The sequence below is a fragment of the Aquarana catesbeiana genome, linkage group LG13 (assembly GCF_042186555.1).
Source record: "Aquarana catesbeiana isolate 2022-GZ linkage group LG13, ASM4218655v1, whole genome shotgun sequence".
NCBI lineage: Eukaryota > Metazoa > Chordata > Amphibia > Anura > Ranidae > Aquarana > Aquarana catesbeiana.
This window is the reverse complement of record NC_133336.1, coordinates 175,528,386-175,541,212: the sequence shown is the minus strand read 5'-3', so window position 1 is coordinate 175,541,212 and position 12,827 is coordinate 175,528,386.

The window sequence follows — 12,827 nt, the reverse complement described above, 5'->3', positions numbered from 1 at the left end:
GGGGGCACATGGTGGGGCACAGCATCATTTTGGGAGGGTCAGGGCCCCCTCTGGCCCTCCCTAGTGACACAATTGCATACTTGCACATTGTGCCACACATTTCTCTAGCAGTGACAGGTCCAGCCTTCAGTTGGTGAGCCATCATATGCTACCTCCAGCTGCCCTGCTAATTCTTCTAGGTCCTGTGATGCTCCTCCTTGGACACTGGATAGCTCATGTTAATGTAACTGCTGCACATTTGCCAAGGATTTACATCAACTTCATCACCAGAAACTGGATTTATTCTTGACATGCCAAGAATAAGTAAGGTAAGGTAAATAATTGGTATTCTAAGCACTCGTTGTGTTTCCTATAGGAAAAGAAAAAAATTAGAGGAGCGTGGGGCAAATTTTGCCAAAATTCTTTTTTACCCCTTGTAGTTTTCTGTTTTCTGAAACTTTTTAAAACTCAGTCCCAGCATGGTATTGATTTGTAACAAGCAGCATCTGGATGCAGTTTTTTATATATACTGTATACATACAGTATATGGTACGAATATGTGAAATAATGGTACGAATATGGTACGAATGGTACGAATATGTGAAATTTAGAACCAATGAATAGATGGCACTTTAAAGTCACTTTTAGTAAAAATGCAATTCCAGGCAACAAGTGAAGGATTTAGTGAACCACTAATGTTTTTCAATAAACAATAATTCACTTTGCGGTCATTACAAAGGACAAGGGGGCTGTCTATGTGGCTGTGCACAGCCCTATAATGCACAGAATATAACTGGCTATTAACATTTACAAGTGTATGGCTCTGCTGTATCCAGCTGAGCCCTGATTCATTTTTCAGGTCTGTTCAGACTTTCCCTAAGCCTGGGGGATGACTGCTTCTGCCTGCCTCTGAAAGAATATTCCTAGAAATAGAGTAGTAGGATCAACCACTGGGTTATGAATAGTTATTGGACCTTAGCCAATCCCTGGGAGGCTAAACCAAAAGGTGTGATTGGGGAGGACATAAATGTTTAGGAGGATCTCATCAGGGCTCTCTCTCCTGTGGTCTGCCCCCCCCTCCAGGAGGTAGCATGTGTGTCATGCAGAAGAGTTGCTGCTAATATGCCTCAGCCTGCACTATGGCTCAGGGCATGAATGAAGCTGGGCTGAAGGAAACCCGCTGAAGGACGCTACCTGTAGAAGCTGGGCTGGAGAGGAAACCCTTTCACTGATAAGTGTTGCAGGAGAGCTGGTTGGCAGCTGTCCCTGGACATTGGGAGTAGGGCCTTTTGCCTATAGCTCCAGGTGTGCAAGTGTTTTGAGGTATAGACGCTAAAGGTTGCTGCAAGGACTGTGACTGCTTGTATAGAGTCTCAGGTTAACTGACTGCCCCCTCTACTACCAGCACTACTTTGAGGCTGCTACTGAAGGGCCCAATACTTCTGTAACAGAACTTTGTTTAGGTATCTTTCCTTCAATACCTGCATGTGCTTTTGAGTATCATGCACCCTCATCCCTCCCTCCTGCCTTTTATTCAAGATCCACTATGAATCTTCAAAAGACACCCTTATGCCCCGTACACACGAACGGATTTTCCAACAACAAATGTTGGATGTGAGCTTGTTGGTGGAAAGTCCGACCGTGTGTATGCTCCATCGAACATCTGTTGTCGGACTTTCCGCCAACAAATGTTGCCTAGCAGGTTCTCAAATTTTCCGCCAACAAATGTTTGTTATCAGACTTTCCGATTGTGTGTACACAAATCCATTGGACAAAAGTCCACGCATGCTCAGAATCAAGTACGAGCTGGAAGCGCTCGGTCTTGTTCGTAATGGAGATATCACGTACGTCTTGTACGTCACTACGTTCGTAATTGTTGACCAACATTTGTTTGACTGTGTGTATGCAAGACAAGTTGGAGCCAACATTCTTCAAACAAAAATCCACGATTTTGTTGTCGGAAAGTCCGATCATGTGTACGGGTATTAGACTGAGCCTGAATTTTGTTGGTGGGCTTCTGGAGCTTGTAGCAGGGCTGGCAACCTTTGAACAGGTAAGGGGGATCTATATATTTCCAGAAGCCCCTTCAGGGGTTAGTGCTACACAGAGATGTTGATTCAGGGAATATCCCATTGCCTTATGGAATAGTGAAGGAATTTTTTATTCTTTGGTGGAGCAAATTAGGTTGATCTGGGTTTTTTGCTCTCCTCTGGATCAACTATGGGTATACGGCACTGTATATGAGGGCTTTCAATTTATATTTATATTTTTATTTTTTGTTTGGTTGAACTAGATGGTCTTTATTCAACTTGACTATGCAACTGTGCTAAAATCAGAGTTCAACTTATTTCAAATTCTGTGTAATTCTCTACAGAATAGGCACATATCTTCACAGAGTACCAGTTGGAGGGCAGTAGGAATAGGCATCTTGAAGCCTATACTGTGTCACATCCCCTCTGTCTGCTTCCTGCATCACCAATCACATTCAAACTTCCAAAAAAAAGAAAGAAAGTCTATTGGCAAAAACTCACAGCATTCGAGAAAAAAAAAGAAAATAGATTCATCTGCTCATGGGCTAATGTTTGACCACAGGGACAAACTGTTGTGGAAAAATGGTGTTGTGAAACATGGGAGTAACAGTCACTAAACTCCTTATGATAAAGGCTCTACCCTAGGATTAGGTAGGGATGGATGCAGAAAATGGAAGGCACTTATAAGGCAAAAGTCATCAAAGATGCTTTATTGGAGATAAATTGCAGAAGGCTAATGCATTTCAAGGATGCGCACTCTCTGCAGCAGTGCTAGTTCAGAAACCAAATAATATATGCGTATATCTTTTTATTGCAGGCAGATTTAAGCATTCAAATATAAAATGCAGAATGGCACTAGATAGCAAGCTGATCCTATTCAGTCATCAATAACAAAATACAAGCACAAAATGTCTGTGCTCCAACAGGTTCCAAAGCAATATTACCCAATCCTAGGTCTCAAGCTGCACCCATTAGAGTGAACCACTTCTGTTCCACACTGACCATTCTACTCAATAAAATACATCATCAATGAAAAAAGATTCTCTCATATGCCTTTGCTGCCAAAACCATTACTCCAGATTCCAACTGAAGACAGACCTACATGCCAAATGTATGTTGCATGTTCTCAGCCAAAGTGGTTTGAGGTGGAAACACATCTGTCCCTGGCTCTGCTTGGACTCTTATCCTTCCCTTCAGCATTTAGTGAACTACTGATGATTTTCAATAAACAATAATTCACCATATAACTGATGTTCTAGAATCTGGGCCCTATGACTATCTCCAGACAGAGCCCAGAGCACTGGTTGGTGCAGAAATAGTAAGTATTTCAGGGCTTCTTATACCATTTTTTGTGTTTTGTTAAGCAGGATAGCCAGGGCTTTACAGAGCCCTGTAACAGTACAGCTCCAGTTTAAGAGAAAAGGAATGGTAACATAGAAGAATGATTTTCACATATCTGACACCTGGTAAAATAATTGGAGCGGCAAGCAAAAAGTTAGATGGGTGAGACAAGCAGACTGCTATTTTGATATACTCTGAACCAGGGGTGTCCAACCTTTTGACTTTCCTGGGCCACATTGGAAGAAGAGGAATTGTGTTGGGCCACACATAAAATACACCAAGAATAAGGAGAGCTGATGATCAGAAAGTCAGGTAGATCACAAGTGAACGTTTACTGATATAGATAATGTACCTATCTGAATAATAAAATTTCATTTTTTAAAATACTTTTTTATTATAAAAGTAAAAGAGGGCAGCATAAAAAGAATGTGATATTTGAACAGTGGCGGCCGGTGCTCCAAATGTTTGCGGTGCGCAAACAAATTTAAAAATTCTGAAACGGTGCCATCAATTGCAGCCACTGTGCCAATCAAATGCAGCCACTATGCCCATCGAATGCAGCCACTGTACCCATCAAATGCCACCACTGTACCCATCAAATGCAGCCACTGTGCCCATCAAATGCAGCCACTGTGTCCATCAAATGTAGCCACTGTACCCATCAAATGCCACCACTGTGCCCATCAAATGCAGCAACTGTGCCCGTCAAATGCAGCCACTGTGCCCGTCAAATGCTGCCACTGTGCCTGTCAAATGCAGCTACTGTGCCCATCAAATGTAGCCACTGTGTCATCAAATGCAGCCATTGTGCCCATCAAATGCCGCCACTATGCCCATGAAATGCAGCCACTTGTGCCCCTTCAAATCCAGCCACTGTGCCCATCAAATGCAGTCACTGTGCCCGTCAAATGCCGCCACTGTGCCCATAACATGCAGCCACTGTGCCCATTAAATGCTGCCACTGTGCCCATCATTTGCAGCCACTTGTGCCCCATCAAATGCCACCACTGTGCCCGTCAAATGCAGCCACTGCGCCCATCAAATGCCGCCACTGTGCCCATCATATGCAGCCACTTGTGCCTGCAGAGGGGGTGGCGTGTCAGAGGGTGGGGCACCCAGGCGCCCCTAAAGGACGCACCTCCACTGTATTTGACACTGGTCAAATATCTGGTTCGATGGATGTAGTAGCAATTCTCAATGAATTCTCAAGGTGTTCTGTAGATATTTTGGTTCTAATTTTGCTCTTCATGTTCTTCATCCTTGAAAATAGTCGCTCACAAATATAGGTGCTGCCGTAAACGAATGGCATGAATAAGGCGTGATTGTAAAGAGCGGGAGATTTGTCTTCGGGGAGAACTTATAAAAGTCCAGTAAAGAGACACTGACAAATATATCTACAGCTACATGTGTTCGCTAAATGTAAATGCATTTTTACAAAAAATTCTAAGAAAATGAATCAACATGTTTAAGTAAGTTTACGATTTTGTTGTGTTGAGCTGCATTCATAACTTTCTTGGGCTGCAGGTTTGACACCCCTGCTCTAAAAGAAAGCCACATTACCATGGTGGTATCTTACGAAGGGCTCTCTTCTACCTAGGACTGCCTGGCTTATGCTTAAGGATGAAGACTATCCAGTACAAGAGCATAACGGTTGTAACTGGGCCCTTGGACATCCACCAGGCCATAATCCCCTGCCTAGGTTGCCTTGAGGATGATCCTGCTCTGAATAATCTGCTTTATTTCTCATCACAAATATTATATCATCATCATTATAAATGTTAAGTTAACATTTAATATTGACTAAAGCTTGAAACCTATTTTATATTTTTTAGCAAGCAAAAGTTCAGGAGCTCTTTGGGTCCCAAATCTGATGTGGGCTGTTATGTTTCCTACTAAACCCAATATGTAGACACAGGTGTTCATATAGCTTATTTATTGCTGATTTATGCATTTTGTTTGGACGCGTCTCTTTATTGCAAATTAACATCCCAAATCTCATATTAGTTGCAACTACTAGTCTTTGGTCTTCACAGAGATGGTGCTTCCCTCTCTGGCCAATAAATTATAACTCTTAATTAATGCAAAGAGGGCTCATAGTGGAAGATTATCACCCACTCAACCGCTGCTTTTTAATATCGTTTAATTAATTTCTTTGCCAGTCCTCAAATACATTTCCAGCTTCCTTTACAATACGTATCTCCATTTATCTGTTAATTAGCGTATCTTCTATAACAATCTAGTCATGGCTTTTCGCACGTTCCTTGCTAAAGAGTATCTATCGCTGAACAGAAAAAGCTTTTCAGTCATCAATACAGTTGCTCATGAGGGCTTACCTACCCACACTCAACTGAAACACAATTCAATGTAATATAATTGCTCCCAGATGTCTGGTCAAGTCCCAGGCTAAAGACAAATCTTAGGCCAATGAGATGTTTTATTGGGTGAGATAGGCAGTACAATGCTATGTTTGCTTAAAGATGTGTTGTTGGTACCTGCTGCTTTTTTTTCTAACTAACTCTTTGTTTTACCGATGCATCACAAGTATGATAAAAGGGACCACCTGCTTTTATTTGAAGAAGAACAATCATTGAGAGACCACAGATATTTTCCAACATTTTTATGTTTATTGCCAGTCGGCAAGAAAAAGAAACGGGTTCATTTTAAAGCCTGGTCCACCAAAAGCTATAGTTACCTTTCCTATGCTCTCTCATGGTTCCATTTTAGTAACCAGGAGCAAGGAAAATACCCCGTACTTTCAGGTGTAGCGCTACCCCTTCAAAGGCCACTCATTTTGTGTCCCAGGTTCTCTTCCAGCTAGTGCAGCACAGCCAGGCAAACAGCAACTTTCACTCTTCTGGCTCAAGAAACAGTCTAGGGGTTGCATTTTTAGAAGCTTTATTGAAGATCAACTTGGATGGGGATTAGAGAGATGTGGAATACTCCAGAACACTTAACAAAACGCGATTAGGACATGTATTAGGACATCAATGGTACACCATTAACAATGTCCATGCCAGGCAATCCTTAACTGAATGTGGCGGGGGTTAGCAGCAGTAACAGCCACAAGGATCCCATTCTCTCTCTGGGCTGTACTCACAGTGTCCCCATGGCTTGGATGTCTCCTTCAGACCCCAGCAGACAGACTCCTTTGAAGAGTTCCCAGATAAGTTTCTTAGTGGCACCCTTCTTTTGGCTCTCAGTTGAGCACAGCTGGGACCTCAATGAGCAGACTGGATCCTCAGCATGCTGGTAATGAAGCCTGGCAGCCCCCCTGGCTGGGAACCTCTCCTTTAGGGAAAAGAACCCTACTCCCTGAGGCTTCAAACTGTTTATGCACTTCCCTTCCACCTTCTGGGTCACACCTCTCTAGGGATTGGCTGGAGTTATATAAATATTCAGGCTGCTCATCTGATTCTCCCACCCACTATGCTCTAGAAAGCTCCAGAAAACAGGGGAAGCAGTCAGACTTACAGCCTGCAGAGCCCAGAGCACTGACAGCTCTAGTGATTACTGGAGAACCAAAACTAAATCTGCCTAACCAAAACCTAGCAGCCTAACAAGGAGGGTGCTAGACAGGTTTGATATTTGATATCCAACGAAAGCTTAAACAGGGCTGTCTTTCTTTTCTCCTGTTAGCGGAATATTGTGGTGAGGTAGCTAAAGGAAGGTAGGTATGTGGAGCCTGGGGGGAGAACATTACAGTGTACCTGTTGCTTTGTCATGCATAAGTAAAGCACAGGATCACTTTAAAGTGGAGTTCCACCCACTTTTACAACTCTTCAGCATCCCTCACTAAACTGTGCACTGTAAACAAATTGGATATTTTTTTTTTTTTTTCTCAGCACCTACTGTATATCTGCTGTATTCATTTTTCACTTCCTCCTCCCTGGCCACGGCCCATCGCATCATTTCCTGTTTTCAATGCCTTCTGGGAAGGGGCGGCAACTTCCTCTGAAACTGCCGTTGCTATGGAAACCTGACCTGAAACCTATTACACTGCTTGTGCTGCACTGAGCATGTGCGAGATCTGCAAGGATGAGATCCAGGAAGAAATACAGTCTGGCTTCAGATGCCCACACTTAAGATGGCCACGGCCTGCTGTAAGTTTATAAAATAACAAACTACTGCTATAAACTAACAAAACAGACCTTAGTTTACAGACTAACTTTACTAGAATACATTAAGCTTGTGTATTATAGGGGTATTTTTATTTAAAAAGTATAATTTCGGTCGGAACACCACTTTAAGCTAAAATTTACATTTAAGTGCAAAACATAAAAACTCAAATAAAAAGAAGAAACAAAAAATGTGTACATGTGAAATACAATGATATTAATAGCGTGAAAATCTGAAAATCAAACAAACTCAGTCCATGGGTTCAAATATAAAAAGTTCATCAGTGAAAAAAAGCTTCCATCCACTATACAGCTCAGCAGCAACTAATCCCCCTATGAGTGGATTGACAAGGGAGAGAGATGTGCAGGATGGTGCAAATCCACTGGCGGTGACTCCAATAAGTAAGAAAGTGATAAAGGTGGACTCTTACCCTCCGTGTTGGACCCCCTCCTTGGCAGGGTCTATCAGGCATGCAGATTTTTGCCCTCTGCAGGGACCATGTAATGAGAAGATCTCCCCAGCAGCTGTTAGGAATGTTGTCTCCGATCCGGGCTGGTCCAAGTGAAACGCCTGGAGAGGGGGGAAGGAAAGCTCGAGCTCGAGCTTTCCTTCCCCCCTCTCCAGGCGTTTAAATTGCGTGGGTGTCCCTCTCAAAATCCATACCAGGCCCTTCAGGTCTGGTATGGATTTTAAGGGGAACTCTGCACCAAAATTTAAAAAAATAGCGTAGGGGTCCCCCCAAAATCCATATCAGACCCTTATCCGAGCACGCAACCTGGCAGGATGCAGGAAAAGAGGGGGGAAGAGAGAGCGCTCCTCCTGAATCGTACCAGGCCACATGCCCTTAACATAGGGAGGGTGCTTTGGAGTAGCCCCCCAAAGCATCCCCACAACCCTTGCCCGGTGGTTGTGGGGGTCTGCAGGTGGGGGACTTATCGGAATCTGGAAGCCCCCTTTAACAAGGGAACCCCCAGATCGCGGCCTCCCCCCATGTGAATTGGGAACGGGTACATTGTACCCCTACCATTTCACAAAAAATGTGGAAAAAATTGTAAAAAAGACAGGAGACACTTTGGGACAAGTCCTTTTTAAAAAAATAAAAAGCTGCAACAGCTCCGCCTCCATGGGAGGCTCCCACCGAGTGACACTTCTTCACAGTGACAGCTGTTATATAGTTGAGGGTGAGGCCATCCGGTGATGTAAACGTGTGACCCCGCCCCCCCGACGCCACGTGACATCAGAGGAAGATGGGTCACCCATTTATGTCACGGAGTGGCCCCACATTCAGCTATATAAAAGCTGTCATTGACAAGAAGCGGCACTCGGCGGGAGCCTCCCTTGGAGGCAGAGCTGTTGCAGCTTTTTATTTTTTATAAAAGGACTTGTCCGAAAATGTCTCCTGTCTTTTTTAATATTTTTAACACTTTTTTGTGAAATAGTAGGGGAAGCCGGGATCTGGGGGTCCCCTTGTTAAAGGGGGCTTCCAGATTCTGATAAGCCCCCTGCCCGCAGACCCCCACAACCACCAGCAAGGGTTGTTGGGATGAGGCCCTTGTCTCCATCAACATGGGGACAAGGTGCTTTGGGGGGCTACTCCAAAGCACCCTCTCCATGTTAAGGGCATGTAATCTGGTATGGTTGAGGGGGGGGCGCTCTCTCATCCCCCCTTTTTTCCTGCGGCCTGCCAGGTTGCGCGCTCGGATAGGGTCTGGTATGGATTTTGGGGGGCCCCTATGCCATTTTTTTATTTGGCGCAGGGTTCCCCTTAATATGCATACCAGACCTGAAGGGCTGGTATGGATTTTGGGGGGAACCCCACGCAATTTTTTTTTTTATTTTTGGTTCGGGGGTTCCCCTTAATATTCATACCAGACCCAAAGGTCTGTAATATCCTAGTAATGGACTAGGGGACCCATGTCATTTTTTTCAATGAGTTTTATCTATATTGCCGAGACCCGACAACTCGTTACAGCCGCGATCAGTTTTAAATGGCTTTTTTTCCTTTAGAAATGTAATTTTGCTGTGGTACTGTTCTAAACATGGGAAAACTGCACCACTATACATGCCTGATTTTGAAACCCCCCAGGCACAATATTTAAAGGAATATCTTTTATTTTTATTGTTTCACTTTAAGCATTATTAAAATCACTGCTCCCGAAAAAACGGCCATTTTTAAAACTTTTTTTTGCATTGATACATGTCCCCTGGGGCAGGACCCGGGTCCCCAAACACTTTTTATGACAATAACTTGCATATAAGCCTTTAAAATTAGCATTTTTGGTTTTTCATGTTAGTGTCCCATAGACTTTAACGACGGGGTTCCACGGCTTTCGAATTTGCCGCGGAACACCGCATAATGTTCTTTGTTAGCCGAACGTCCGAACAACCAAAGTTCGGCCCGAACTTATGCTCGGGTCGAACCATTTGCCCATCCCTACTGCTCACTCATTGGTTCCTAGAGATTACTGCATATCCTTACCACTCAATGATTGGTTGCAAGAGGTTAGTACACATCATTCCTGCACACTGATTAGTTGCTAAAGGTTACAGCACATCCTGCACACCATGAACTGGGGAGATGAGCGGACTCATCGATAGACAGAAAACTTCTAGACATCCTAGGACTCCTGGGATCAGTGGCAATGCTGGGGTGGGGGTGGGGGGGGGGGGTAATTATTGGCAATGCTGGGGAAAAAAAATACAATTAATGCAGCCACCATATCTAGGAACCGGCAAGCTGCAATATATTAACCCCTTTGCGCTGACAGTATGCATATATGCAGCCCCACTGGACTGGGCTTTTTCCCGTGGGGCCACATATATACGTATCTGTCTGTGTGCTGGGAGCATGCCGCACAGTGTGCTTCCCAGAGACCGGGGGTCTCACTGAGAGCTCTGAGTCTCTTACCAACAATCGGGACCTAGAAATTCTGGTTCCCGGTCACCTGATCGCTGTGATAGACTCTGATTGGTAGGGATGGGCAAACAGTTTTGGCCCCAGCATGAGTTCGGGCGGAACATTTTTCTGTTTGGCCGTTCGCCCGAACACCCGAATTTGCAGGGTGATCGCCCCGACAAACACACCGCAATGCACTGAACGCTGCACAGTGCATTCTGCACCCTGATTGGGCAAAGCTTTGCCCAATCAGGGCGCAGTGTAAGCTGGTTGTTAATGAGCGGGGCCGGGAAGCCGGCTGCGGCATCCTTAACAACCGATGAGTCATCAGCTGTCAATGGGTTTCCCCGCTGACAGCTGAATAAAAAAAAGTGGCGTAAAAAAAAAAAAAAGAAAGAAAAAAAATGGCGTGGAGTCCCCTTCCAGTCCATACCAGGCTCTTCGGGTCTGGTATGGATTTTAAGAGGAACCCCACACCAAAATTTTAAAAAAATAGCGTAGGGTCCCCCCCAAAATCCATACCAGACCCTTATCCGGGTATCCAGCCCGGCAGGTCAGGAAAAGGGGAGGGGACGAGCGATCCTCCTGAACCATACCAGGCCACATGCCCTCAACATGGGGGGTTACATAGTTACATAGTAGGCGAGGTTGAAAAAAGACACAAGTCCATCAAGTCCAACCTATGTGTGTGATTATGTGTCAGTATTACATTACATATCCCTGTACGTTGCGGTCATTCAGGTGATTATCTAATAGTTTCTTGAAGCTATCAATGCTCCCCGCTGAGACCACCACCTGTGGAAGGGAATTCCACATCCTTGCCTCTCTTACAGTAAAGAACCCTCTACATAGTTTAAGGTTAAACCTCTTTTCTTCTAATTGTAATGAGTGGCCACGATTGGTGGGTGCTTTTGGACAGGGGACAGTTTTTGACAAGTCCTTTATTAAAAAACAAAAAAATAGTGTCCCTCGATGTAAATACATTTTCAATCACTGCTCCTGAAAAATCGATCGTTTAAAAAAAAATGTATTGATACATGTCCCCCAGGGCAGTACCCAGACCCCCATACCCCATTTATGGCGAATTACTTGCACATAAACCTTCAAAATGGGCACTTTTGTTTTTTCCTGTTCGGCTCCCATAGACTTCAATTTGGGTTAACCGTTCGGGTTAGAGCATTTCCCCTGTTCGGGAGTTCTGGTGGGAACCAAACAGAGGGGTGTTCAGCCCATCCCTACTGATTGGCTATCACGGTAAATGGAGAAGATAGATACATTGTATTTGTTCTCTCTCCTTGCAGAGAGAAAAAACTAAAGCTGTGTGTAAAAATAATAATAATATGATGTCATGCACCTGCGTTGTGGGACTTTATCTTATCTCTATCTTGATATTATTTGATATCACTGCTCCTGAAAAATCGATCGTTTAAAAAAAAATGTATTGATACATGTCCCCCAGGGCAGTACCCAGACCCCCATACCCCATTTATGGCGAATTACTTGCACATAAACCTTCAAAATGGGCACTTTTGTTTTTTCCTGTTCGGCTCCCATAGACTTCAATTTGGGTTAACCGTTCGGGTTAGAGCATTTCCCCTGTTCGGGAGTTCTGGTGGGAACCAAACAGAGGGGTGTTCAGCCCATCCCTACTGATTGGCTATCACAGGAAATGGAGAAGATAGATACATTGTATTTCTTCTCTCTCCTTGCAGAGAGAAAAAACTAAAGCTGTGTGTAAAAATAATAATAATATGATGTCATGCACCTGCGTTGTGGGACTTTATCTTATCTCTATCTTGATATTATTTTTTGGATATGAGTTGTATACAGGCAGTCCCCGAGTTACGAACACCCGAGTTACGAACGACTCCTACTTACAAACGGACCTCAATGCCAGCCGCTTATGCTCCACGCTGGTCCTGGATACCTCCGAGCAGCTATCTTGCAGCGCCGGACACACTGCAGTACTACATGTACTGCATGGCCAGAGGAGCCCCAGATAACATAACTGCATGCCCAGAAGCACCCGGAATATCCCACATCCCTGCACAGGCTGAAGTTACAATTAAAAATGCACTGATCCCACTTACACACCAATTCCACTTAAGAACAAACCTACAGTCCCTGTTGTGTTCGTAACCAGGGGACCGCCTGTACTCTCTTTTTCCTCACAACCTTAATAAAGCCATTAAAATTGAAAAATAATAATAACAATAATAACATAAAAAATAAAGAAAAAATATCCAGATCAAGGTTTGATCTAGGTCAGTGCCATGGTTAGTATATTTTGGCCAGTTTTCTTTTTAAAAAAAAGCTATTTTTAAATTAGTGTTAGTCTATTGCCCCGTACACACGGTTGGACTTTGTTCAGACATTCCGACAACAAAATCCTAGGATTTTTTCTGACGGATGTTGGCTCAAACTTGTCTTGCATACACACGGTCACACAAAGTTGTCGGAAAATC